A 24,564-nucleotide genomic window follows, 5' to 3' on the forward strand; every position below is an offset into this window, starting at 1 on the left:
CTTGCAATTACTTTTATACATATTAACCTTGTGTAGTTGCTCTTGTAATTAGATAGCTTGTGTAGCTTGCTAATTACCTTCTTGCTTGTGTAGCATAGAAGTAGTTCCCTTGCGTGGCTAATTTGGTTTTAGTAACTTTGTTAGTCGTATTGCTTAGTTTGTGTAGCTAAGTATTTGCGCTCACTAATTAGGCATTGGTTGCCTTGTTATTGAGCATTGCTACTGAGCTTAGTTAGCTTTGTGCTTTTGCTTACTAGCATGTGTAGGAGCTCCCTTGTTGCTTAAAGTACTAGTGGCATAGGTTTGTGTAACCTTGCTCCTAGAATTGTTTAGGAGAGCTCTAGCTAGCCCGGCACTTTAGTTGCATAATTAGTATCTTTGCAAGGTGCTAGAGAACATAGATAGAGGGGTGTAGTCTTGGCTAGACCGATAGTTATAATTCTGTACTTGTTTCGGTTAGCCGACGCGACTCATTTTAGAAAAGACTATTCACCCCCCTCTAGTCCGCCATCTCGATCCTTCAAATATTGATGGTCGTTAGCTTCTCCTCTTCGAATACCTTAGTATTGATCCCCGATACTATATATAGTGTTAAATAGAGATACTTTCTATATGAAATTTGTAGCCCTGGATGGGATCTATAAATTTATAGTTTTGAGTTTTGCATTTGAGATCATTAAGATGCTCAAAAAAATATAAAGTTTCAGTATCGTTTATCATGTACAAGCACTTGTGGTCTTAGAAAAAATCATATCTTTCTTATATGATGTCAAATGGAGATACTTTCTACATGAAAGTTATAGTTCTTGGTGGGATCTACAAATTTATAGTTTTGAATTTTTTTCATTTGAGATCATTAAGATGCTCAATAAAATAATATAAAGTTCTATCATCTTGAAAAAATCATATCTTTCTTATATGTTGTCAAATAGAGATACTTTCTATATGAAAGTTATAGCTGTCGGTGGGATCTATAATTTATAGTTTTGAGTTTTTACATTTAAGATCATTAAGATATTCAAAAATAATAATATAAAGTTTCAGCATCGTATTAATCGCGTACATGCGCTTGTCATCTTGGAAAAATTATATATTTCTTATATGGTGTCAAATGGAGATACTTTCTACATAAAAGTTGTAGCTCTTAATGAGATCTACAACTTTATATATAGTTTTAAGTTTTTTCATTTGAGGTCGTTATCTTGGATGCGCGACGTGACTAGGCATGTTTAAAATAAACTTGAACAAGTGTTAAATTCCCAAGCGACACTGCCGCGGTACGTGACAAGCTCGAGTTCACAATTCAAATTCTACCCAAAAAAATTTAGATCAAATAAATTATTGAGCCTGGAGCAGAGTTAAGTCTAGTTCACCACCTGAAAGTTTGATAAGATCTACAACTTTATAGTTTGATTTTTCCATATTAGATCATTAAGATGCTAAACAATAATATAAAGTTTTAACAGTATATCAATTATGTACTTGAGCTTAACGCCTCATAAAAATCTTTTCTGCTACGTGCCACACGTGCTTGACCATTAGTTAAAGAGAAAAGTACTCTTTTTTAGGTACAAGAAAATATGACGAGACAATACAGTTACACTAAGCGATAAAAGGAATATGTTAAGGTCATAGTTTAATTTCTAAGTTTATTAGATCTCGCCAATCTTATAATTAACGATGTCTATTGTTGCGTAACTTTTTTTCACTATCTTTGTATAAAACTATTACGCGAAGCGATGACAAAGTGTAGTGAGATAGTAATAGTGTGTGACTAAACTATCTACCATTAGCCTAACAAATCAATCATCTTCATCCGTTTTTTTAGTACTTGAATTCCGTCGACTTTCGATTAGTAATCAGTCACATCGCGCGCTAAAGATAACGCCCTTAAATGCAAAATTCAAAATTATAATTTTGTAGACTCCAACAAGGGCTATAACTTTCGTATAGAAAGTATCTCAATTTGACGTCATATAAGAAAGATATGATTTTTCCAAGACGATAAGCGCGTGTACGCGACTAATATGATGCTGAAACTTTATATTATTATTTTTAAGCATCTTAATGATCTCAAATGCAAAAATCCAAAACTATAAATTTGTAGATCCCACCGAGAGCTATAACTTTCATATAAAAAATTTCTCCATTTGACAAAATATAAGAAAAATATGATTTTTTTTCAAGACAATAAGTGCATGTACGCGATTAATAGGATGCTGAAACTTTATATTATTTTTTGAGCATCTTAATGATCTTAAATGCAAAAACTCAAAATTATAAATTTGTAGATCCAGTATCTTCATCTGGCGATATGATTTTTCCAAGACAACTACGCTGGTACGCGATTAATATACTGCTGAAACTTTATTTAATTTTTTAAGTATATTAGTGACCTTAAATAAAAAAAATTCAAAACTAGAAAGTTGTAGATCTCGTCGAGAGCTATAATCTTCATATAAAGATCATCTTTATTTGAGATCGTATAAAAAAGATACAATTTTTCTAAGGTTGTGCCATGCCGTGGGGTGGCGCTACAGTGCTGCCGCGTGCAATGTAGTGTGTGCGGCAAGAATTTCCACGTGAAAATCGCTCTTCGACGTGACAGATCATGCCGCATAGATGCCCATGATGCGGCACCGTGTTTTGGCCGTGTCACGGACTTTGGCACGACCAAAAATGTTAGATTTAAAAATAAAAAACACCGTTGTTAGATTTGGAATTTATTTTAGAAAAAGGTTAAAAATTAAAAAAAATCGCCAAAGCAGCGTAGCGTAGCCATAAACGAACGAATCTCCTACAACTAAAAAGAGCAAAGGTAAGACAATTTTTTGGTGCGACTTTTTTTTTGAGGTCGCTCTTCCCTCCGATCCGTGCGTTTCGCGTCGCGCAACGATACGGGAAAGGAAGGTCAATCACCGGCGAATAGAAGGAAGGTAATCATCAGGAACGTTAACGTCCACCCCGACGCTCTGCCCACCAGTGCGATCCGCACTTTTCCCTCGCTGTCGCATCCGCACCGCGCTCGCCCATGCCGTCGCGTCCTCGTGATCTCCCCACGCGAGCGGACGCTGGTTCGATTCCCCTCCCCTTCCACCAGGAGTGCAGGGCAGCCCACCACGCCGGCCAAGTTGGTCACCAAGCCAGTGCTGGCCCTGCCGCCAGGACGCCAGGGAGCCGACCACCAGGGCGCTAGGGAAGGGGAGCGAGACGTGAGGAAACCCTGGTCTCTGAATCCGCCACGATGGGCTACCTCGGCGGCGACGTGGAGCCATAGGGCGCGAGGCGGCAACCGCGGTTCCTGTGCCCTCTCTCCCACGACAGCGATGGTGCCCCTATCCTGCAGCGGCGTGGAACAGATCCGACGGCGACACCTCTCGATCCTCACAGGTGGTGGCACCCACCTCCGAGCACCAACAGCAGCGTCAGCCATAGCGACGGCTTCCTCCATTCGGTGGCGCCCCATACCCCCTTGCCACCTGCGGCGGCACCCCCTTCTCCAATGGATGACATCATCTTCTTCCCTAACCGGAGGTGGCGCCCATCCCTTCCCACACAAGATGGCTCCGTGTACCCGCCGCCGGCGGCCAACACCCACCAGGTATTCGTATCCCTTATCTTCCCTTCCTGCTATCCGAAACCGAGCACCCGAACCGACGGCTAACACCCACTAGGTATCCGCTGCACTCGCCCGTCGCACATGTTGTGCGATCCAGCCATCCAGGTTTCACAGGAGGTGCACACGACGCTGTTGGAGCCGACGCTCAGGATCAACTTCATAAGTGGATGAGCCGGCGCGCTCAACCACAGTTAACAAAGTATAAAAAGATCTCCCATAGTCCCAGCCAATTTGACTATTGTTTCTTAAGGCCTGATGCTTGCCTTGTGCCTGCTCGAGGACACCGTGCACTCACCAGGACGCAGGATGGATAATAAACTAATCTAGGCACTGCCTTTATGACCATACCACTCTTTCAGGTGCAAATTTTAGGAGCTCTGTTTTGCTTTCTTCTTATTCTAAATCAACATCCAGTTGGATTTAGAATTTTTAGTGCACATCTATATGAACAAATATCGGTATGGTTTTTTTGGTTTAGAATTTTTAGTGCACTACAGTAGAACTCTAAGATATAATCCAAACACAATTAGAAACAGGCATACAGAATGCCAACCCTAAGAACACATGTACAACAATTTTTGCATATCCACAAAATTTCTTGTAGAAATAACCTGTGGACTGCATTGCCATGTCTCTATATAAATGATTTGTACATGGACTGACTCTTGCAATATTAGGTCCCTATATATTAACACCTATACATTACTATATCCAAAAGAAAGCAAGAGATTATTCAGTTTCAGAGTTCGCCATTTGGTCCTACTCTTATGTAGCTCTCCATCCTCCTCTCCGTCCTGTAGGTTCTCCAGGATTTATCTACGTTGCTATTGATTTTTTTGGATTATTGCATTGATCGATTGCATTCTTTCCAAGGGTATGCAGATGTGTCTTGTTTAAACGTTTGTTGTTTAGGCATGAATTCAGAAACACATGTTCAAATAAGTATGTCAGAAATTTAAGGATATGATATTCCTCCATACACAGTTGTGGCAATTTCATCCTTTTCGCCGATGTTACTTCATAGTGCAGATTGCATATGCAGGTCTTCTGATTCTCTTAAGTTCTTGTGCCATTATCTGAGAATTCTTGTGTGATTATCTGAGAATTGTTGGTCAATTAATGAATACCACACACCTTTCACATTTAATGACACAATGTATCATTTCTAGTCCTATGAAGTCTCTAGCTGATTTTTTATTCGTGATAGATCTAATGCATTAGTTGTATAAAAATACTTTAACAAATGCGCTCTATAAGAGGCATTGCGTCCAGTCAAAACTGATAATAAAAATACATATATGCAGTTTGCTCTAAGAGAGGAAGGTAGAGTTATCCTTTTTAAACTGTATACATTAAAAAATAATGAGCATTAGCTGTCAGTGCATAGGTTTCTTTGCCCTATGCAATTGTTAGGAATATATACAATTTTTTATTGCCTATAAAGCACCTTATTTTTGGCACGTAACTTTAAGTGATTTTGCCTAGCATAGATGTGGCAGAACCGCCTAATCTAATGCCTCTCAGAAGTACTCGTCTTCTATTAGACACTGAGTACCCAAGGAAGAACATCAAATTACTCGGTTCCGTTGGGGACACCCAAGGAGACAACTCGAAAATCCATATTTTTTCATTAGGATCACAAATGAGAGAATAAAGCTTACATCATTATTAATTATTTCTTACATCACTTTACATGTAACATCAGAGTATAACATTTATTATTTAATAGCGGAATGTAATCTTATTATCAGAGTTATGAACAATTTAATTGAACAACCGAATATAAACATATGAACAGAGTTACAGCAGAATTAAACATCTATTTATGACGTGATGAAATATTGATATATAAACTACGACAACATATTATAAAACTTCCATTTAATAAAACATTTGGTGAGAGTTATAAATAAAAACTATGATCGCAGCGTAAAGGAAATACTCTCTGAGCCCACCAAGAGAAATCCACACACAAAGATCAGCTCTAGCCTCCACCTATCACCTACAATAGGGGGAAATAAAACCCTGGGTACTCAATTGTACTCAGCAAGACTTACCCGACAAGAGGAAAGAAAAGACTCCAAGGATATGCAAGGCTATCTGGCTGGTGGCTTTATTGCATTGCAGGAGCATTACTATAAGTGCGTCCTTATAGTCGATTTTTATTAGCAATGCATTAGTTCATTAACTAACCATTCTATGTAAGCACCTGTGCTACTTTCAAGCAGGTGGTAAGCAATCAGATTTCTTTTTTCCATCTTTCATCCTTCAGTTCTTACTACGGTGCTAGAGTTTAGACAAGTCATACCGACACGACGACGATTCATGAATCAATGTCCCCAGCTGAGTACCTCGAAAACACACATCCCGCTTGTACCCCAGGCACAAGCAGGACCAACCCACTACCCTCCTGTCACAAGGTCTAGGTCCCCATCCAAACTAGGACTCCAAGCCCCTGCCCTTAAGTTCTGGACTCAGTGCGGTGCAAGGACCTCCAATACCCAAAAACCACCATGATAGTCGGTCCAGAAAGAGCCGAAACCCATGACAAGAGAGTAACAAGTCTTTCAAGCGCCCATACTCGAGTATATGCTCGGGATAATAAGTCTATGACTTGCCTAGCGTCTTATGCAATGATCGGTCCTTAACCGACACAGACAGGGAAAATAGTGTAACAAAGCTATGTTCCGTTGGCCGCAGGACACAACCTCTTACACCCACCAATACCCAAACCATATCTCTGTCCGGTCACCATTTTCCTTTCCACCATTTATATATTCCAAGTGATAATAACACATTAATAAATTTCCTATCTCTCGTGAGTGACAGCTAATCACTCGACTTCTATCGGGTCTTGTAGCATAGCAATCTACACGATCCTGTTATACTAGTAAGACTCATAGGATAAAGATATATATGCAAGTGAGTTTCATTCAACTCCTTAAAACTTAATGCACAAATATAATTTAAAGTGCAGAAAAGTAGGGGTTATGTAACGGGGCTTGTCTGGGTAAGATATATACTAAAAAGTTAGTATATGCATCTTCAGATCTGTTGATGCAAAAAGTGATCTGCAAACACAAAGGGCTAATACCCGAATCGATATCCAAAGCGTGCCAGTCGATTTGACCTGCTAATCGACAAGGATGAAGAAACGAACACTTTGGTCCTGACAACAGCGATACGCCCGGAAGTCACGGCCAAGAGGTGCTCACGCGGAACTCGAGAATCGCCGAAGATCGCACTGAAGCGATGCAGCTCGCCGAATCAATGAGAACTCGTAAAAAGAAAAATATGCAAATTGACAAAGTCGCCGAAAAGTAGATGTAAATAGGAGTAAAAGTTGGTTTTGATATTGATTGATGTTATCTATTACATTGCCCTTTACTCCATATTTATACCCTGATCTAAAGAGACACAACCAAACACAACTAGGACACCAATCCCGTATCTAAGGAAACACGTGACTCTTACACGAATCATAACCTAACAAATACAGAAAAGGAAACCAACTCCTATCTATTTCCCTGTCCGCCTTAATTACGATGGAAATCTCACTGTCCTCCTTCCCATCGGCATACTCCCTATTTCATCGGCAGCAGGCTTCAAGTCTTCCTTCATCGGCATACTCCCTGCTTCATCGGCAGTAGTCTTCAAGTCTTCCTTCATCGGCATACTCCCTGCTTCATCGGCAGTAATCTTCAAGTCTTCCTTCATCGGCATACTCCCTGTTTCATCGGCAGTAGTCTTTAAGTCTTCCTTCATCGGTATCGACAACAACTCCTCCAACCTCATCGGCAACGCCCGAGTCCAAATCAACCTTTCCATCAATCATCACCAACTATCGGCAACCATTTTTACAAACTGGCTTTCATTGGCTATCAAAGTATTCAATAACTTTCCCCTTGCCGATTGGTCCACTCCGATTATTTTGACATGTGCAAAAAACGGTGTCAACACATGCCCCCCAATTTCGGAGTATAAAACCATTAATGCTCCGAAATTTACTCCAGATAACGCTTGCCTTTGCCCAATTACCGTAACTCATTCTCCAAGCCAAAACTTGATTTGTTATCAAATCCAATCAAATCTAATCTTGATCCACGCACCTCAGTAAATATCGCACAATCGCCAACCACTCTTGCCTTGATTGAGATACCAAAATAATAACCCATCGGCAAGATCCTAACATGATAATGCTGCCATTTTAAGAATTAAAATATCATGTATCAATATCCCTTCCAAGTCATGATTGCTTGTTATTAACTCATCTGTACAATCCCCTGATTATCGCGCGAATAGTTACCATATCCCCCTGCACCGCCTTGACCTATATGCGCGCGTCATAGAGATAAGTCCAAAATACCCTTATCCTGGCCGGCTTATAAATAGATTTCTCCAGAACCCTCATTTTCTATCTTCAGCCTCCAATCCTTGGCATTCTCTCTCTCCGGCGGCGACTCCGACGAACAACCGCGCGACCTCAACCAACCAGAACCCTTCTCCGGCGCTAACTTCAAGTCCCCGGCTCGTATCTCCACCTTCCTCAAGACAATGGCCATCAACTTCGACGTCCCCGCGGTTCGCTCCACTTCCATTACCTTTTACTTTGATCTTTTTGCAAATTTATTCAGTTGGTGATTTTTCTTTTCTTCTGTCTTCTGGATTCCATAACCTTAGGAACTGCGCAACAAATTAGTTATCCCAACCGATCAGCCACACGTCCAATGCCTTGGACCAATGGGCAACCCAGATCCAACCGATCTGATCAACGCAGAGGTTAACAGAATCCCCTTTAGAGCCCAAAATTTCTCTCTGAACTTGTGGAAAGACACATTCCGATCTTGGCCCAAAACCACCAAAGGGTGGAAAGATTGGTATTTGAGGGTCAATAGATCGATGCAAGTATACTGGGCAGAGCGAAAGTTAGACCAATGTATCAGGCTCTCTATTGCCGATATGCAGAAAAATGAATCAATGATAATTGCAGCTGCTTATTTCTGGTCAGATACGACCAATACTTTTATGTTTGGACATGGCCCAGCTACCCCTACCCTTGCCGATGTCCACATGCTTACTGGCTTGGACATCTCAACTGCCGATGAAGGCTCCATCTATGGTAGAAAGCCTGAATATAGAGTGAATACCCGTAACATCGGCGGTTGGACAGGATATATTCAAGAATACCAGAAAACCGGGACACCTAGCCAGAGGGAACATGCCACATTCCTGAATATGTGGTTAGAAAAATTTATCTTCTGTGGTCGATCAGTAGGACCAACCAACGCCTTCCTCCCTGCAGCTGAACTTCTGGCTAATGGCGTAAGGTTTCCTCTTGGCCGATACCTTCTGAGCTCTACTTATCATCTTCTTCACCAAGTGTCTCAGAAACTCCTGCTTGGCGAACCCATCGGCAACCTGGGAGGCCCGTGGTGGTTCATCAACATGTGGCTGAATGCCCATATGCACAAACGTTTGCAATGGGACTTTTTTGCTCAACAATTCCCACGAGAAATTGCTGAAGATTATGTGCTCGGGGATGATGAATCGGCAACACGCTCACCCCTCAATTTTGGTGAAGCCATAATTGTCCTTCCTGGAACAGAAGCCAACGAAGACCAAATCGGCGGATTTTTTCAAAGCTTCTATAATGGCCTTTCTCGTGATCATAGGGCCTGGGTGCCTTACATCGACGAAGAAAACAGATTCCCCCTTCTTTTCAACTTTGCCGATGACACTCTGAATCAAGATAATGAGCTCATGATGGCTATCATCACTCCCAGGGCAATTCCAGTAAACACATTCGGCAGCGGGAAAAACACCAACATCACATATGAATTTTACAACCCATCGGCAGTATCCCGCCAATTGGCTTTTGGGCAACTGCCAATCAAACTCTGCTTTGCCGATGTGATCAAACCCAGGGAAACAATCACCTGCGGAACAGACTGGAACAAGGTAGTACAACTTTCTCCTGATGCCGATACCACAGATGTTGATATATCCACCTGGACACCAATATCTTTCATCACCGAGTCATACAAGCAATGGTGGCGAGAGTGGAAAGAGCAACTGTTCGCGACTTCTGCTCACACATATCGGCACATGATCGATTCTGAATATGCCATCCCTGACGACGCGGTAAGTTTCCTTGAACTCCCTTCTGCTTTTCTTTTCATTTATTAGTAACTGATTCCCTTGTAACAGGTTAACAACCCAGCACCATCGGTGAGCAAAAGTGGGAAACCCTTCAACCTCCGGCCTATTTCCCCAACATCGCCGATCGGCTACAACGCTCCCACCTTAGCCGCTCTGACCCACCAGAAGATTCGTACTAAGACCATCACTTCTAAGTCCAAATTGGCTACATCCAGGGCTACCCCATCGGCCGCTGCTACAACCTTGGTCAAAGCCTTTAAGGTAACAACCTTGTTTATTTTATTTTATTTTCACTTATGCCGATCACAAACTACATTAACCTTAATCATTAGGGGGTAAGAGCTGCTACGGGATCGTCATCGGCAATTCCGCCGATATCAAGCACCACTCCTTCAGAGGTAGCTTCTTGACTTTACATTTTATCTGTTAAATATCATATCTCACACTTGTTTTGCAGCAACAACTGGGCACATCGGCAAACGTACCAGATGCCCAAGCTTCACAACCAACAAGTGTTGATGCCCCCCAGCCAATCATTGCCGATGTCCAAGCAAAGCGCAAAGCTTCAACAGATACTGAAGCACAGCCAAAACGACAAAGGTCTATGCCGATCCCTGCATCTGCCCCAATGTCATCGGTCATCATACCTCAAGAGCCCACCACCGATGAAGTCACAGAAGATATCCCATCGGCAAGCTCAGCCGATCCACACGACATACTCCAGGTTGCTTCCTCCAGTCAAGCACAAGAAATTGCCTTGAAACAGGTAGACCGATCAACCTATCTGATTTTACAATACTCATACTTACCCCTGATTGATTTCCTTGTCTTTCTCTCAGGAACAAGATTCCCCGAACAGCCTGTTTTCCTTTGCTATTGACATTTCTAACGACGATGGAGAGGAAACAAGTTCTTCCCTTGCATTGGGAACAATATCGGCAGAGACTAAATCTAAGTTGGAAACCCTCCTGAATTTGCTACAGCAAGGTACCGCCCAACTGGTAGATGATTCGGACCCCGCAAAGGCAATTTTCAAAACAATTCGCGGCCAGGTCCCTGCCGATGTTGAAGAAATACTCTTCCCAGCAGCTCACTTAGAAAGTCGTCAACTGCAATATCAACGGGCTGCTCAGCGCATTGCCGATAGAGCAGCTCAAGCTCAACTTAAAGAGGAGATGCTACAACTGAAACAAATCGCTGATGAGAAGCACAAGGGCATCGTCAACTTGCAGACTTCGGGTGCTGCACTTAAGCAGAAAATCTTGGATCTATCGGCAAGGAAGGCAGCTCTATTGGCCGAATTGAAAGAAATCGATGCAGCCTTAACTCATGCTCAACAAGAAGAAAGCCAGCTACCCAATGCCGTCAAAGCCCTTCAGCAAGAAAGAGATATCCAAGCTCGCAAAGCTTTAGCCATGAAGAAGAAACTCAAGCCTGTGGAAGGTGCTGCCGATGACGATATCAAAGAAATGGAAGAAGCTGACCAGATTCGCCTGCGTGCGATATTAGCTATCCAATCCTTGCTGAACGTGTAATCTTATTTATGGTATCGGCACTTTATGAGACATTGATACCCTTGCATAATTCTAGCCGATAGTACTGTTATCGGCACTTATACTTTTATGCATCTGTCCATATACTAGGGTAATATTTCTTTAAATATTTTCCATTTAACGCTCTGGGAAACACAACCCCTTCGAGGGTTTCTAAAATATAGGCATTACCAGGAATAGACTGATTTATCCGATATGGACCTTCCCAATTAGGAGACCACTTTCCAAACTTTGAACTTTTAGTCCCAATCGGTAAAACCAATTTCCAGATCAGATCTCCATCGGCAAACTCTTTTACTTTCACCTTCTTGTCATACCATCTAGCTACTCTTTTCTTATTTTCTTCAATACTAACTAAAGCCCTTAACCGATGACCTGCCACATCTTCCAACTCATCTTTCATAAGAGTATTATACTCATCGGCTGTCAGCTGATTTTGAGAACGTATTCGTCTAGAGCCAACCTTAATTTCCCAAGGCAACACTGCATCGTGTCCATATACTAACTGATAAGGCGTTACTTTGGTTGCACCATGGCATGACATCCGATATGACCACAAGGCTTCATTTAATACTGTATGCCACCTCCTAGGATTTTCTTCAATTTTGCGCTTAATAAGTTTGATGATCCCTTTGTTAGAAGCCTCAGCTTGACCATTAGCTTGAGCATAATATGGAGAAGAATTTAAAATTTTAATTCCCATACCTACAGCAAACTCATCAAATTCTCCCGATGTAAACATAGTACCCTGATCGGTAGTGATAGTCTGAGGAATACCAAATCGGTAAACAATATGCTCTTTCACAAAATCAATCATATTGACCGATGTAACCTTTTTTAGAGGAATTGCCTCAACCCACTTTGTGAAATAATCGATAGCAACCAGAATAAATTTATGTCCTTTACTCGATGGCGGATAAATCTGACCAATGAGATCAATAGCCCATCCCCGGAACGGCCATGGTTTGATTATAGGATTCATAGCCGATGCAGGCGCTCTTTGAATATTACCAAACTTTTGACACCCCTGGCATCCCTTAAAATATTTAAAACAATCTTCAAGAATAGTCGGCCAATAGTACCCATTCCTTCTGATCATCCATTTCATCTTGAAAGCCGATTGATGTGCCCCACATACTCCTTCATGAATTTCACCCATCAAGCTTTTCGATTCATCATTGCTAACACATCTGAGTAAAACTCCATCTATAGTTCGATAATATAATTCATCATCGAGGAGCACATATTTGGTAGCTTGGAACCTTATACGTCTCTTAACCTTTCTACCTGGATCCTTTAAATAATCGACAATCTCTTTCCTCCAGTCATCGGTATCAACTGCCGATGTTAGCACTTCCTGAATGGTCTGATACCCTGAAGCATGCTGAGCTAGTCGATTAGCTTCCTCATTATGCAATCGAGAGATATGCTCAAGACAAAAATCTCTAAATCCTTTCAATAATTGCAAACACCTTTCATAATACGAAATCAAGGCCTCACTTCGGCATTCATAAGTTCCAGCCAATTGATTTATAACTAGCATAGAGTCACCAAAATTTCAACAACATCGGCATGTATCTCCTTCAGCAATTCTAACCCCTTTATCAAGGCTTGGTATTCAGCTTGATTATTTGTCGCTGTAGCAACAATCGGCAATGAAAACTCATACTTCTTTCCTTGAGGTGAAATTAACACAATGCCGATACCTGCCCCTTCACCACATGTGGACCCATCGAAGAAAAGTGTCCAGGGAGCAATCCCCAGAGAATCCACCGTGTTACAATGCTGAGTGACGAAATCAGCCATCACTTGCCCTTTAACTGCCTTAGCTGATTTGTAGCGTAGTTCAAATTCTGATAATGCTAAAATCCACTTGCCGATTCTACCACTTAATATCGGCATCGACAGCATATACTTGACCACATCGTCTTTGCATATGACCGTACATTCGGCAGATAACAAATAATGCCTTAATTTAATACAAGAAAAGTATAAGCACAGACACAATTTCTCGATAGCCGAATACCTCGTCTCAGTATCCACTAATCTCCTGCTCAAATAATAAATAACACGTTCTTTCCCTTCAAATTCTTGAATAAGAGCTGAACCGATAACTGCATCATCAGCTGACAAATATAACCTAAAAGGCTTCCCATGTTGAGGTGGAACTAGCACTGGAGGATTTGATAAATATTTCTTAATTTCATCAAGGGCTAATTGCTGTTCAACTCCCCATACAAATTCCTGATCAGCTTTCAATCTAAGTAGTGGGCTGAACGCCTTGATCTTACCCGACAGATTAGATATGAATCTTCTAATGAAATTAATCTTACCGACCAAAGATTGTAATTCAGTCTTATTGGCAGGAGCAATTACCTTGTTAATTGCATCAATAGACTTCCTACTGATTTCAATGCCCCGCTGATGCACCATAAAACCCAAGAATTGTCCTGCCGATACACCGAATGCACATTTATTAGGATTCATCTTCAATCCATGCTTCCTTGTGCACTCCAATATCTTTCGCAGATCGGCTAAATGTGCTGTGATATCTCCAGACTTAATTACTACATCATCAATGTAGATCTCCACTAATGTGCCAATGTACTCATGAAAAATAAAGTTCATAGCCCGTTGATAAGTAGCACCGGCATTTTTCAAACCAAACGTCATGACTATCCACTCGAACAACCCCACATGTCCTGGACATCTAAAAGCAGTCTTGGGAATATCTTCCTCAGCCATGAATATTTGATTGTAACCTGCATTACCATCCATGAAGCTGATAATTTGATGTCCAGCCGCAGCATCAATCAACAAATCAGCAATCGGCATTGGATAGCCATCCATCGGCGTGGCTTTGTTGAGATTCCTGAAATCAATACAAACACGAAGTTTTCCATTTTTCTTATAAACAGGAACCACATTAGAGATACACTCTACGTATCGACATTGCCGAATAAACTTTGCTTCAATTAATTTAGTTATTTCGGCCTTAATGTCAGGAAGTACATTAGGGTTGCATCGGCGCGCTGGCTGCTGATGTGGCCGAAATCCAGATTTGATAGGTAACCGATGTTCAACTATCGATCGGTCTAACCCGGGCATCTCAGTATAATCCCAAGCAAAACAATCTTTATATTCTTTTAACAAATCTGTTATTCGCTGCTTACACTTAGAATCTAACTTAGCACTAATAAAAGTAGGCCTCGACCTATCACCATCACCGATATCTACTTCTACTAAATCATCTGCCGATGTGAACCCTTGACCTAATTTTCCATCATCGGCAAACCTATCCATTAAAACTCCTCTTCAGAACCGACTGCTTGGATCGGTGGAATTTCATAATCAGCAACTCTAAGGAACTCTTTTTCCCAAGCTTCTCCTGATATGCATTTAGTTCGCTCATAAGTATCTGATTCTGCCGATGCGATGATATAAGAAGAATCACCAGGGACGACTTCAATCTTATCCCCAATCCATTGTACGAGGCATTGATGCATTGTAGAAGGAACACAACAATTAGCATGAATCCAATCCCTCCCTAGAAGCAGATTATATGCACCCTTGCCGTTGATAACAAAGAACGTCGTTGGCAAGGTTTTGCTGCCGATGGTCAATTCAACGCATACTGCCCCTTTAGCCGGTGACACATTGCCTTCAAAATCTTTCAACATCATATCGGTTTTGGTCAAGTCTTGCTCTCCCTTACCAAGTTTCCGATACATCACGTAAGGCATAATATTAATCGCAGCCCCTCCATCAATAAGTACCTTAGACACAGGCTGCCCATCAACTCTGCCCTTCACAAATAAAGCCTTAAGATGCTGTCTCTCGTCATCGGTAGGTTTCTCAAAAACAGCCATCATTGGATCTAGCGTTAGCTGAGCTACTTGATCAGAGAAAACAACTTCTTCCTCATTATCAGATAGTGCCAGAAACTCCATCGGCAACATGAATACCATATTAACATCTGCCGATGGACCCTTATTTTTGTGTTTTACCTGCCACTGCTGATGACCAGGCCTTTCATTGGAGGAATTTTCCTCCTGGTATAAATCCTCCTGACGCTCACGTTGCATCCTCCTCCTCTGCGTCTTCGTCAGACCCTCTGGGCACCATCGAGGAAACTTGGTTTTCCAAACCGGCTGATAACAAGTCCTAGTTAGTTCTACGCGACGTATATTAGGGTCCCTGTAGAATATCTCCTCATCGGGAACTCTTGCGTTTGCCATCTCCTCAAGCTCCTCTTGATTTCCTTGGAAAATATCCAGCGCGTTTACCAAGCCTCTCATGTACACTAAGTCTGCCCCCCAGCCGATCATGCACTGATGCCCTGCCTCTGATCGGCTCGTTGATAGACAATCCCTGATTACCACGTTGAAACCTCCTTTCTGAACGATTGACTCCGTAATAACCATTACACTCAGGGCAATTTTCAACAGTTGGCAATTTAATACCTTCTTCCCAGCAATGGATGAAGAACGGACATCTCCAATGATCTTTATGTCGATTCCACTCTTCCTGACGTCTCATTTCTTGCTGTTGCCGATATCGGTCATTACGTTGACGCCAACCCTCCTGCTGCCTTCGATGAGTAATCACAATGCCAGGTCGAGGAGGTTTTTTGGAACTACTGCTTTCCCCTAGCAAACCCTTACTCTTTGCATCATCGGTAGTTATCCGATGTTGGGGGTCTACTGACGCGTTTTTCTCAGCAGCCTCTGATGTCAATACCTTGGTCTTTCCTTTGGCATCCAACATATTTGCTGGAAAAGGGTGTTGATCAATTTTCATCGGCTTCTGGGTCTTGGAAGTACCAAACTTAATTCTCCCAGATTCAATAGCCGACTGTAACTGTTGCCTGAATACCTTGCACTCATTTGTACTGTGTGAAGTTGCATTGTGCCACTTGCAGTACAAAATCTTCTTCAACTCTTCTGCCGATGGGATCACGTGATTAGGTGACAGCTTAATTTGGCCCTCTTGAAGCAGAAGATCAAATATTTTATCGGCCTTGGTGATATCAAAGGTAAACTTTTCTGGCTCTTTTTGACCAAAGGGACATGATATCGGCTTTTTATTCTTAACCCACTCAGCTAAGCCGATAACTGGTTCTTCATCAGAGTCAGAATCTCCTACATCTTCAACAAATGATACCTTTTTACTCCAGTTCTTTTTAGGTTCAAAAACCCTAGTATCTTGATCAGAAATCCTTTGCACAAGATGACTGAGGCTTTCAAATTCCTGAGAAGCATATCTGTCCTTAAGATGTGGCAATAACCCCTGGAAAGCCAAATCGGCAAGCTGCCGATCATCCAGCACCAGGCTGTAGCACTTATTTTTTACATCTCGTAGCCTTTGTACAAAGCTCTCTACCGATTCATCATTACGCTGTCTCAATTTTACTAAATCGGTAAGCTTCTTTTCATGGATTCCAGCAAAGAAATACTTGTGGAATTGTTTTTCTAGATCAACCCAAGTAATAATAGAATTTGGTGGCAATGAAATGAACCATGTAAATGCTGATCCAGACAAAGATGATGAAAATAATCGAACTCTTAATTCATCTCTGTTAGCTGCCTCTCCACATTGAATAATGAAGCGATTGACATGTTCCATTGTCGATGTATCATCTTGCCCAGAGAATTTAGTGAAATCCGGTACCTTGTACCGATTTGGGAGAGGAATTAAATCGTATGCAGGAGGGTATGGGGTCCGATAAGAATAAGTATTGACCTTGGGCTTTATCCCAAACTGATCCTTCATAATCTCTGCTATCTTATCGGCCCAAAAAGCATCAGCCTCCTGTTGACGAACTGGTTGAATTTCTACAGGAGGTGCCTGCTGACATCCTTCCACATATCTTTGTGGCCCACGATCTCCAGCAATCGGCATATTTGCCGCTACTTGTGGTCCATTAACCTGTTGGAAAGGATTCATCGGCTGGGCTGCCGATGCTTGATTCTGGAAACCAGCTTGCATATGACCTTGTTGAATCCCTGCAACCTGCTGATTTCGCTGAACTGTATGTTGAACAGGTAACTGTCCTGACCAATCATTATTAGAACTCATCGGCACAAAACTTACCGATGGCTGGTAATTTGCTGATATTGTTGGATAATTATAACTGGTTTGAGGCATGAACTGAACCCCAGTTTGACTCATAGCAGGGGCTTTCTGCTGCATCGGCAGTACGCTCGCCGATGGACTTGAATTGAATGTTTGAATCATAGGCATCTGGAAACCTCCTGGAGTTGGTTGTACAGAAGTAGTTGCGGCATATTGAGGCACTTGAGCCATCGGCGAAACGGCCGATGATATAGGCGCTCTTGCTGCTGCATCAAATACTTGAGGTAATCTAGGATTGAAAGCAGATGACTCTGGAGGCATGCCATATCCCCACACTCCTATCTATTTCCCTGTCCGCCTTAATTACGATGGAAATCTCACTGTCCTCCTTCCCATCGGCATACTCCCTATTTCATCGGCAGCAGGCTTCAAGTCTTCCTTCATCGGCATACTCCCTGCTTCATCGGCAGTAGTCTTCAAGTCTTCCTTCATCGGCATACTCCCTGCTTCATCGGCAGTAATCTTCAAGTCTTCCTTCATCGGCATACTCCCTGTTTCATCGGCAGTAGTCTTTAAGTCTTCCTTCATCGGTATCGACAACAACTCCTCCAACCTCATCGGCAACGCCCGAGTCCAAATCAACCTTTCCATCAATCATCACCAACTATCGGCAACCATTTTTACAAACTGGCTTTCATTGGCTATCAAAGTATTCAATAACTTTCCCCTTGCCGATTGGTCCACTCCGATTATTTTGACATGTGCAAAAAACGGTGTCAACACATGCCCCCCAATTTCGGAGTATAAAACCATTAATGCTCCGAAATTTACTCCAGATAACGCTTGCCTTTGCCCAATTACCGTAACTCATTCTCCAAGCCAAAACTTGATTTGTTATCAAATCCAATCAAATCTAATCTTGATCCACGCACCTCAGTAAATATCGCACAATCGCCAACCACTCTTGCCTTGATTGAGATACCAAAATAATAACCCATCGGCAAGATCCTAACATGATAATGCTGCCATTTTAAGAATTAAAATATCATGTATCAATATCCCTTCCAAGTCATGATTGCTTGTTATTAACTCATCTGTACAATCCCCTGATTATCGCGCGAATAGTTACCATATCCCCCTGCACCGCCTTGACCTATATGCGCGCGTCATAGAGATAAGTCCAAAATACCCTTATCCTGGCCGGCTTATAAATAGATTTCTCCAGAACCCTCATTTTCTATCTTCAGCCTCCAATCCTTGGCATTCTCTCTCTCTCCGGCGGCGACTCCGACGAACAACCGCGCGACCTCAACCAACCAGAACCCTTCTCCGGCGCTAACTTCAAGTCCCCGGCTCGTATCTCCACCTTCCTCAAGACAATGGCCATCAACTTCGACGTCCCCGCGGTTCGCTCCACTTCCATTACCTTTTACTTTGATCTTTTTGCAAATTTATTCAGTTGGTGATTTTTCTTTTCTTCTGTCTTCTGGATTCCATAACCTTAGGAACTGCGCAACAAATTAGTTATCCCAACCGATCAGCCACACGTCCAATGCCTTGGACCAATGGGCAACCCAGATCCAACCGATCTGATCAACGCAGAGGTTAACAGAATCCCCTTTAGAGCCCAAAATTTCTCTCTGAACTTGTGGAAAGACACATTCCGATCTTGGCCCAAAACCACCAAAGGGTGGAAAGATTGGTATTTGAGGGTCAATAGATCGATGCAAGTATACTGGGCAGAGCGAAAGTTAGACCAATGTATCAGGCTCTCTATTGCCGATATGCAGAAAAATGAATCAATGATAATTGCAGCTGCTTATTTCTGGTCAGATACGACCAATACTTTTATGTTTGGACATGGCCCAGCTACCCCTACCCTTGCCGATGTCCACATGCTTACTGGCTTGGACATCTCAACTGCCGATGAAGGCTCCATCTATGGTAGAAAGCCTGAATATAGAGTGAATACCCGTAACATCGGCGGTTGGACAGGATATATTCAAGAATACCAGAAAACCGGGACACCTAGCCAGAGGGAACATGCCACATTCCTGAATATGTGGTTAGAAAAATTTATCTTCTGTGGTCGATCAGTAGGACCAACCAACGCCTTCCTCCCTGCAGCTGAACTTCTGGCTAATGGCGTAAGGTTTCCTCTTGGCCGATACCTTCTGAGCTCTACTTATCATCTTCTTCACCAAGTGTCTCAGAAACTCCTGCTTGGCGAACCCATCGGCAACCTAGGGAGGCCCGTGGTGGTTCATCAACATGTGGCTGAATGCCCATATGCACAAACGTTTGCAATGGGACTTTTTTGCTCAACAATTCCCACGAGAAATTGCTGAAGATTATGTGCTCGGGGATGATGAATCGGCAACACGCTCACCCCTCAATTTTGGTGAAGCCATAATTGTCCTTCCTGGAACAGAAGCCAACGAAGACCAAATCGGCGGATTTTTTCAAAGCTTCTATAATGGCCTTTCTCGTGATCATAGGGCCTGGGTGCCTTACATCGACGAAGAAAACAGATTCCCCCTTCTTTTCAACTTTGCCGATGACACTCTGAATCAAGATAATGAGCTCATGATGGCTATCATCACTCCCAGGGCAATTCCAGTAAACACATTCGGCAGCGGGAAAAACACCAACATCACATATGAATTTTACAACCCATCGGCAGTATCCCGCCAATTGGCTTTTGGGCAACTGCCAATCAAACTCTGCTTTGCCGATGTGATCAAACCCAGGGAAACAATCACCTGCGGAACAGACTGGAACAAGGTAGTACAACTTTCTCCTGATGCCGATACCACAGATGTTGATATATCCACCTGGACACCAATATCTTTCATCACCGAGTCATACAAGCAATGGTGGCGAGAGTGGAAAGAGCAACTGTTCGCGACTTCTGCTCACACATATCGGCACATGATCGATTCTGAATATGCCATCCCTGACGACGCGGTAAGTTTCCTTGAACTCCCTTCTGCTTTTCTTTTCATTTATTAGTAACTGATTCCCTTGTAACAGGTTAACAACCCAGCACCATCGGTGAGCAAAAGTGGGAAACCCTTCAACCTCCGGCCTATTTCCCCAACATCGCCGATCGGCTACAACGCTCCCACCTTAGCCGCTCTGACCCACCAGAAGATTCGTACTAAGACCATCACTTCTAAGTCCAAATTGGCTACATCCAGGGCTACCCCATCGGCCGCTGCTACAACCTTGGTCAAAGCCTTTAAGGTAACAACCTTGTTTATTTTATTTTATTTTCACTTATGCCGATCACAAACTACATTAACCTTAATCATTAGGGGGTAAGAGCTGCTACGGGATCGTCATCGGCAATTCCGCCGATATCAAGCACCACTCCTTCAGAGGTAGCTTCTTGACTTTACATTTTATCTGTTAAATATCATATCTCACACTTGTTTTGCAGCAACAACTGGGCACATCGGCAAACGTACCAGATGCCCAAGCTTCACAACCAACAAGTGTTGATGCCCCCCAGCCAATCATTGCCGATGTCCAAGCAAAGCGCAAAGCTTCAACAGATACTGAAGCACAGCCAAAACGACAAAGGTCTATGCCGATCCCTGCATCTGCCCCAATGTCATCGGTCATCATACCTCAAGAGCCCACCACCGATGAAGTCACAGAAGATATCCCATCGGCAAGCTCAGCCGATCCACACGACATACTCCAGGTTGCTTCCTCCAGTCAAGCACAAGAAATTGCCTTGAAACAGGTAGACCGATCAACCTATCTGATTTTACAATACTCATACTTACCCCTGATTGATTTCCTTGTCTTTCTCTCAGGAACAAGATTCCCCGAACAGCCTGTTTTCCTTTGCTATTGACATTTCTAACGACGATGGAGAGGAAACAAGTTCTTCCCTTGCATTGGGAACAATATCGGCAGAGACTAAATCTAAGTTGGAAACCCTCCTGAATTTGCTACAGCAAGGTACCGCCCAACTGGTAGATGATTCGGACCCCGCAAAGGCAATTTTCAAAACAATTCGCGGCCAGGTCCCTGCCGATGTTGAAGAAATACTCTTCCCAGCAGCTCACTTAGAAAGTCGTCAACTGCAATATCAACGGGCTGCTCAGCGCATTGCCGATAGAGCAGCTCAAGCTCAACTTAAAGAGGAGATGCTACAACTGAAACAAATCGCTGATGAGAAGCACAAGGGCATCGTCAACTTGCAGACTTCGGGTGCTGCACTTAAGCAGAAAATCTTGGATCTATCGGCAAGGAAGGCAGCTCTATTGGCCGAATTGAAAGAAATCGATGCAGCCTTAACTCATGCTCAACAAGAAGAAAGCCAGCTACCCAATGCCGTCAAAGCCCTTCAGCAAGAAAGAGATATCCAAGCTCGCAAAGCTTTAGCCATGAAGAAGAAACTCAAGCCTGTGGAAGGTGCTGCCGATGACGATATCAAAGAAATGGAAGAAGCTGACCAGATTCGCCTGCGTGCGATATTAGCTATCCAATCCTTGCTGAACGTGTAATCTTATTTATGGTATCGGCACTTTATGAGACATTGATACCCTTGCATAATTCTAGCCGATAGTACTGTTATCGGCACTTATACTTTTATGCATCTGTCCATATACTAGGGTAATATTTCTTTAAATATTTTCCATTTAACGCTCTGGGAAACACAACCCCTTCGAGGGTTTCTAAAATATAGGCATTACCAGGAATAGACTGATTTATCCGATATGGACCTTCCCAATTAGGAGACCACTTTCCAAACTTTGAACTTTTAGTCCCAATCGGTAAAACCAATTTCCAGATCAGATCTCCATCGGCAAACTCTTTTACTTTCACCTTCTTGTCATACCATCTAGCTACTCTTTTCTTATTTTCTTCAATACTAACTAAAGCCCTTAACCGATGACCTGCCACATCTTCCAACTCATCTTTCATAAGAGTATTATACTCATCGGCTGTCAGCTGATTTTGAGAACGTATTCGTCTAGAGCCAACCTTAATTTCCCAAGGCAACACTGCATCGTGTCCATATACTAACTGATAAGGCGTTACTTTGGTTGCACCATGGCATGACATCCGATATGACCACAAGGCTTCATTTAATACTGTATGCCACCTCCTAGGATTTTCTTCAATTTTGCGCTTAATAAGTTTGATGATCCCTTTGTTAGAAGCCTCAGCTTGACCATTAGCTTGAGCATAATATGGAGAAGAATTTAAAATTTTAATTCCCATACCTACAGCAAACTCATCAAATTCTCCCGATGTAAACATAGTACCCTGATCGGTAGTGATAGTCTGAGGAATACCAAATCGGTAAACAATATGCTCTTTCACAAAATCAATCATATTGACCGATGTAACCTTTTTTAGAGGAATTGCCTCAACCCACTTTGTGAAATAATCGATAGCAACCAGAATAAATTTATGTCCTTTACTCGATGGCGGATAAATCTGACCAATGAGATCAATAGCCCATCCCCGGAACGGCCATGGTTTGATTATAGGATTCATAGCCGATGCAGGCGCTCTTTGAATATTACCAAACTTTTGACACCCCTGGCATCCCTTAAAATATTTAAAACAATCTTCAAGAATAGTCGGCCAATAGTACCCATTCCTTCTGATCATCCATTTCATCTTGAAAGCCGATTGATGTGCCCCACATACTCCTTCATGAATTTCACCCATCAAGCTTTTCGATTCATCATTGCTAACACATCTGAGTAAAACTCCATCTATAGTTCGATAATATAATTCATCATCGAGGAGCACATATTTGGTAGCTTGGAACCTTATACGTCTCTTAACCTTTCTACCTGGATCCTTTAAATAATCGACAATCTCTTTCCTCCAGTCATCGGTATCAACTGCCGATGTTAGCACTTCCTGAATGGTCTGATACCCTGAAGCATGCTGAGCTAGTCGATTAGCTTCCTCATTATGCAATCGAGAGATATGCTCAAGACAAAAATCTCTAAATCCTTTCAATAATTGCAAACACCTTTCATAATACGAAATCAAGGCCTCACTTCGGCATTCATAAGTTCCAGCCAATTGATTTATAACTAGCATAGAGTCACCAAAAATTTCAACAACATCGGCATGTATCTCCTTCAGCAATTCTAACCCCTTTATCAAGGCTTGGTATTCAGCTTGATTATTTGTCGCTGTAGCAACAATCGGCAATGAAAACTCATACTTCTTTCCTTGAGGTGAAATTAACACAATGCCGATACCTGCCCCTTCACCACATGTGGACCCATCGAAGAAAAGTGTCCAGGGAGCAATCCCCAGAGAATCCACCGTGTTACAATGCTGAGTGACGAAATCAGCCATCACTTGCCCTTTAACTGCCTTAGCTGATTTGTAGCGTAGTTCAAATTCTGATAATGCTAAAATCCACTTGCCGATTCTACCACTTAATATCGGCATCGACAGCATATACTTGACCACATCGTCTTTGCATATGACCGTACATTCGGCAGATAACAAATAATGCCTTAATTTAATACAAGAAAAGTATAAGCACAGACACAATTTCTCGATAGCCGAATACCTCGTCTCAGTATCCACTAATCTCCTGCTCAAATAATAAATAACACGTTCTTTCCCTTCAAATTCTTGAATAAGAGCTGAACCGATAACTGCATCATCAGCTGACAAATATAACCTAAAAGGCTTCCCATGTTGAGGTGGAACTAGCACTGGAGGATTTGATAAATATTTCTTAATTTCATCAAGGGCTAATTGCTGTTCAACTCCCCATACAAATTCCTGATCAGCTTTCAATCTAAGTAGTGGGCTGAACGCCTTGATCTTACCCGACAGATTAGATATGAATCTTCTAATGAAATTAATCTTACCGACCAAAGATTGTAATTCAGTCTTATTGGCAGGAGCAATTACCTTGTTAATTGCATCAATAGACTTCCTACTGATTTCAATGCCCCGCTGATGCACCATAAAACCCAAGAATTGTCCTGCCGATACACCGAATGCACATTTATTAGGATTCATCTTCAATCCATGCTTCCTTGTGCACTCCAATATCTTTCGCAGATCGGCTAAATGTGCTGTGATATCTCCAGACTTAATTACTACATCATCAATGTAGATCTCCACTAATGTGCCAATGTACTCATGAAAAAT

General features: G+C 42.3%; 2 long non-coding RNA genes across 2 annotated transcripts; both read left to right on the forward strand.

Annotated features, from left to right (window-relative positions):
* The first annotated feature begins 9,938 nt into the window (after positions 1-9,938).
* Positions 9,939-10,510, forward strand: LOC136514776 (uncharacterized). Its single transcript, XR_010773855.1, has 3 exons — positions 9,939-10,039; positions 10,111-10,176; positions 10,236-10,510. It is a non-coding gene; the product is annotated as an uncharacterized lncRNA (long non-coding RNA).
* Positions 10,511-20,551: 10,041 nt separating this feature from the next.
* LOC136514777 (uncharacterized) lies at positions 20,552-21,123 on the forward strand. Its single transcript, XR_010773856.1, has 3 exons — positions 20,552-20,652; positions 20,724-20,789; positions 20,849-21,123. It is a non-coding gene; the product is annotated as an uncharacterized lncRNA (long non-coding RNA).
* The last annotated feature ends 3,441 nt before the right edge of the window (positions 21,124-24,564 follow it).

This window comes from Miscanthus floridulus, chromosome 17, assembly GCF_019320115.1.
Source record: "Miscanthus floridulus cultivar M001 chromosome 17, ASM1932011v1, whole genome shotgun sequence".
In the NCBI taxonomy this organism is placed as follows: Eukaryota; Viridiplantae; Streptophyta; class Magnoliopsida; order Poales; family Poaceae; genus Miscanthus; species Miscanthus floridulus.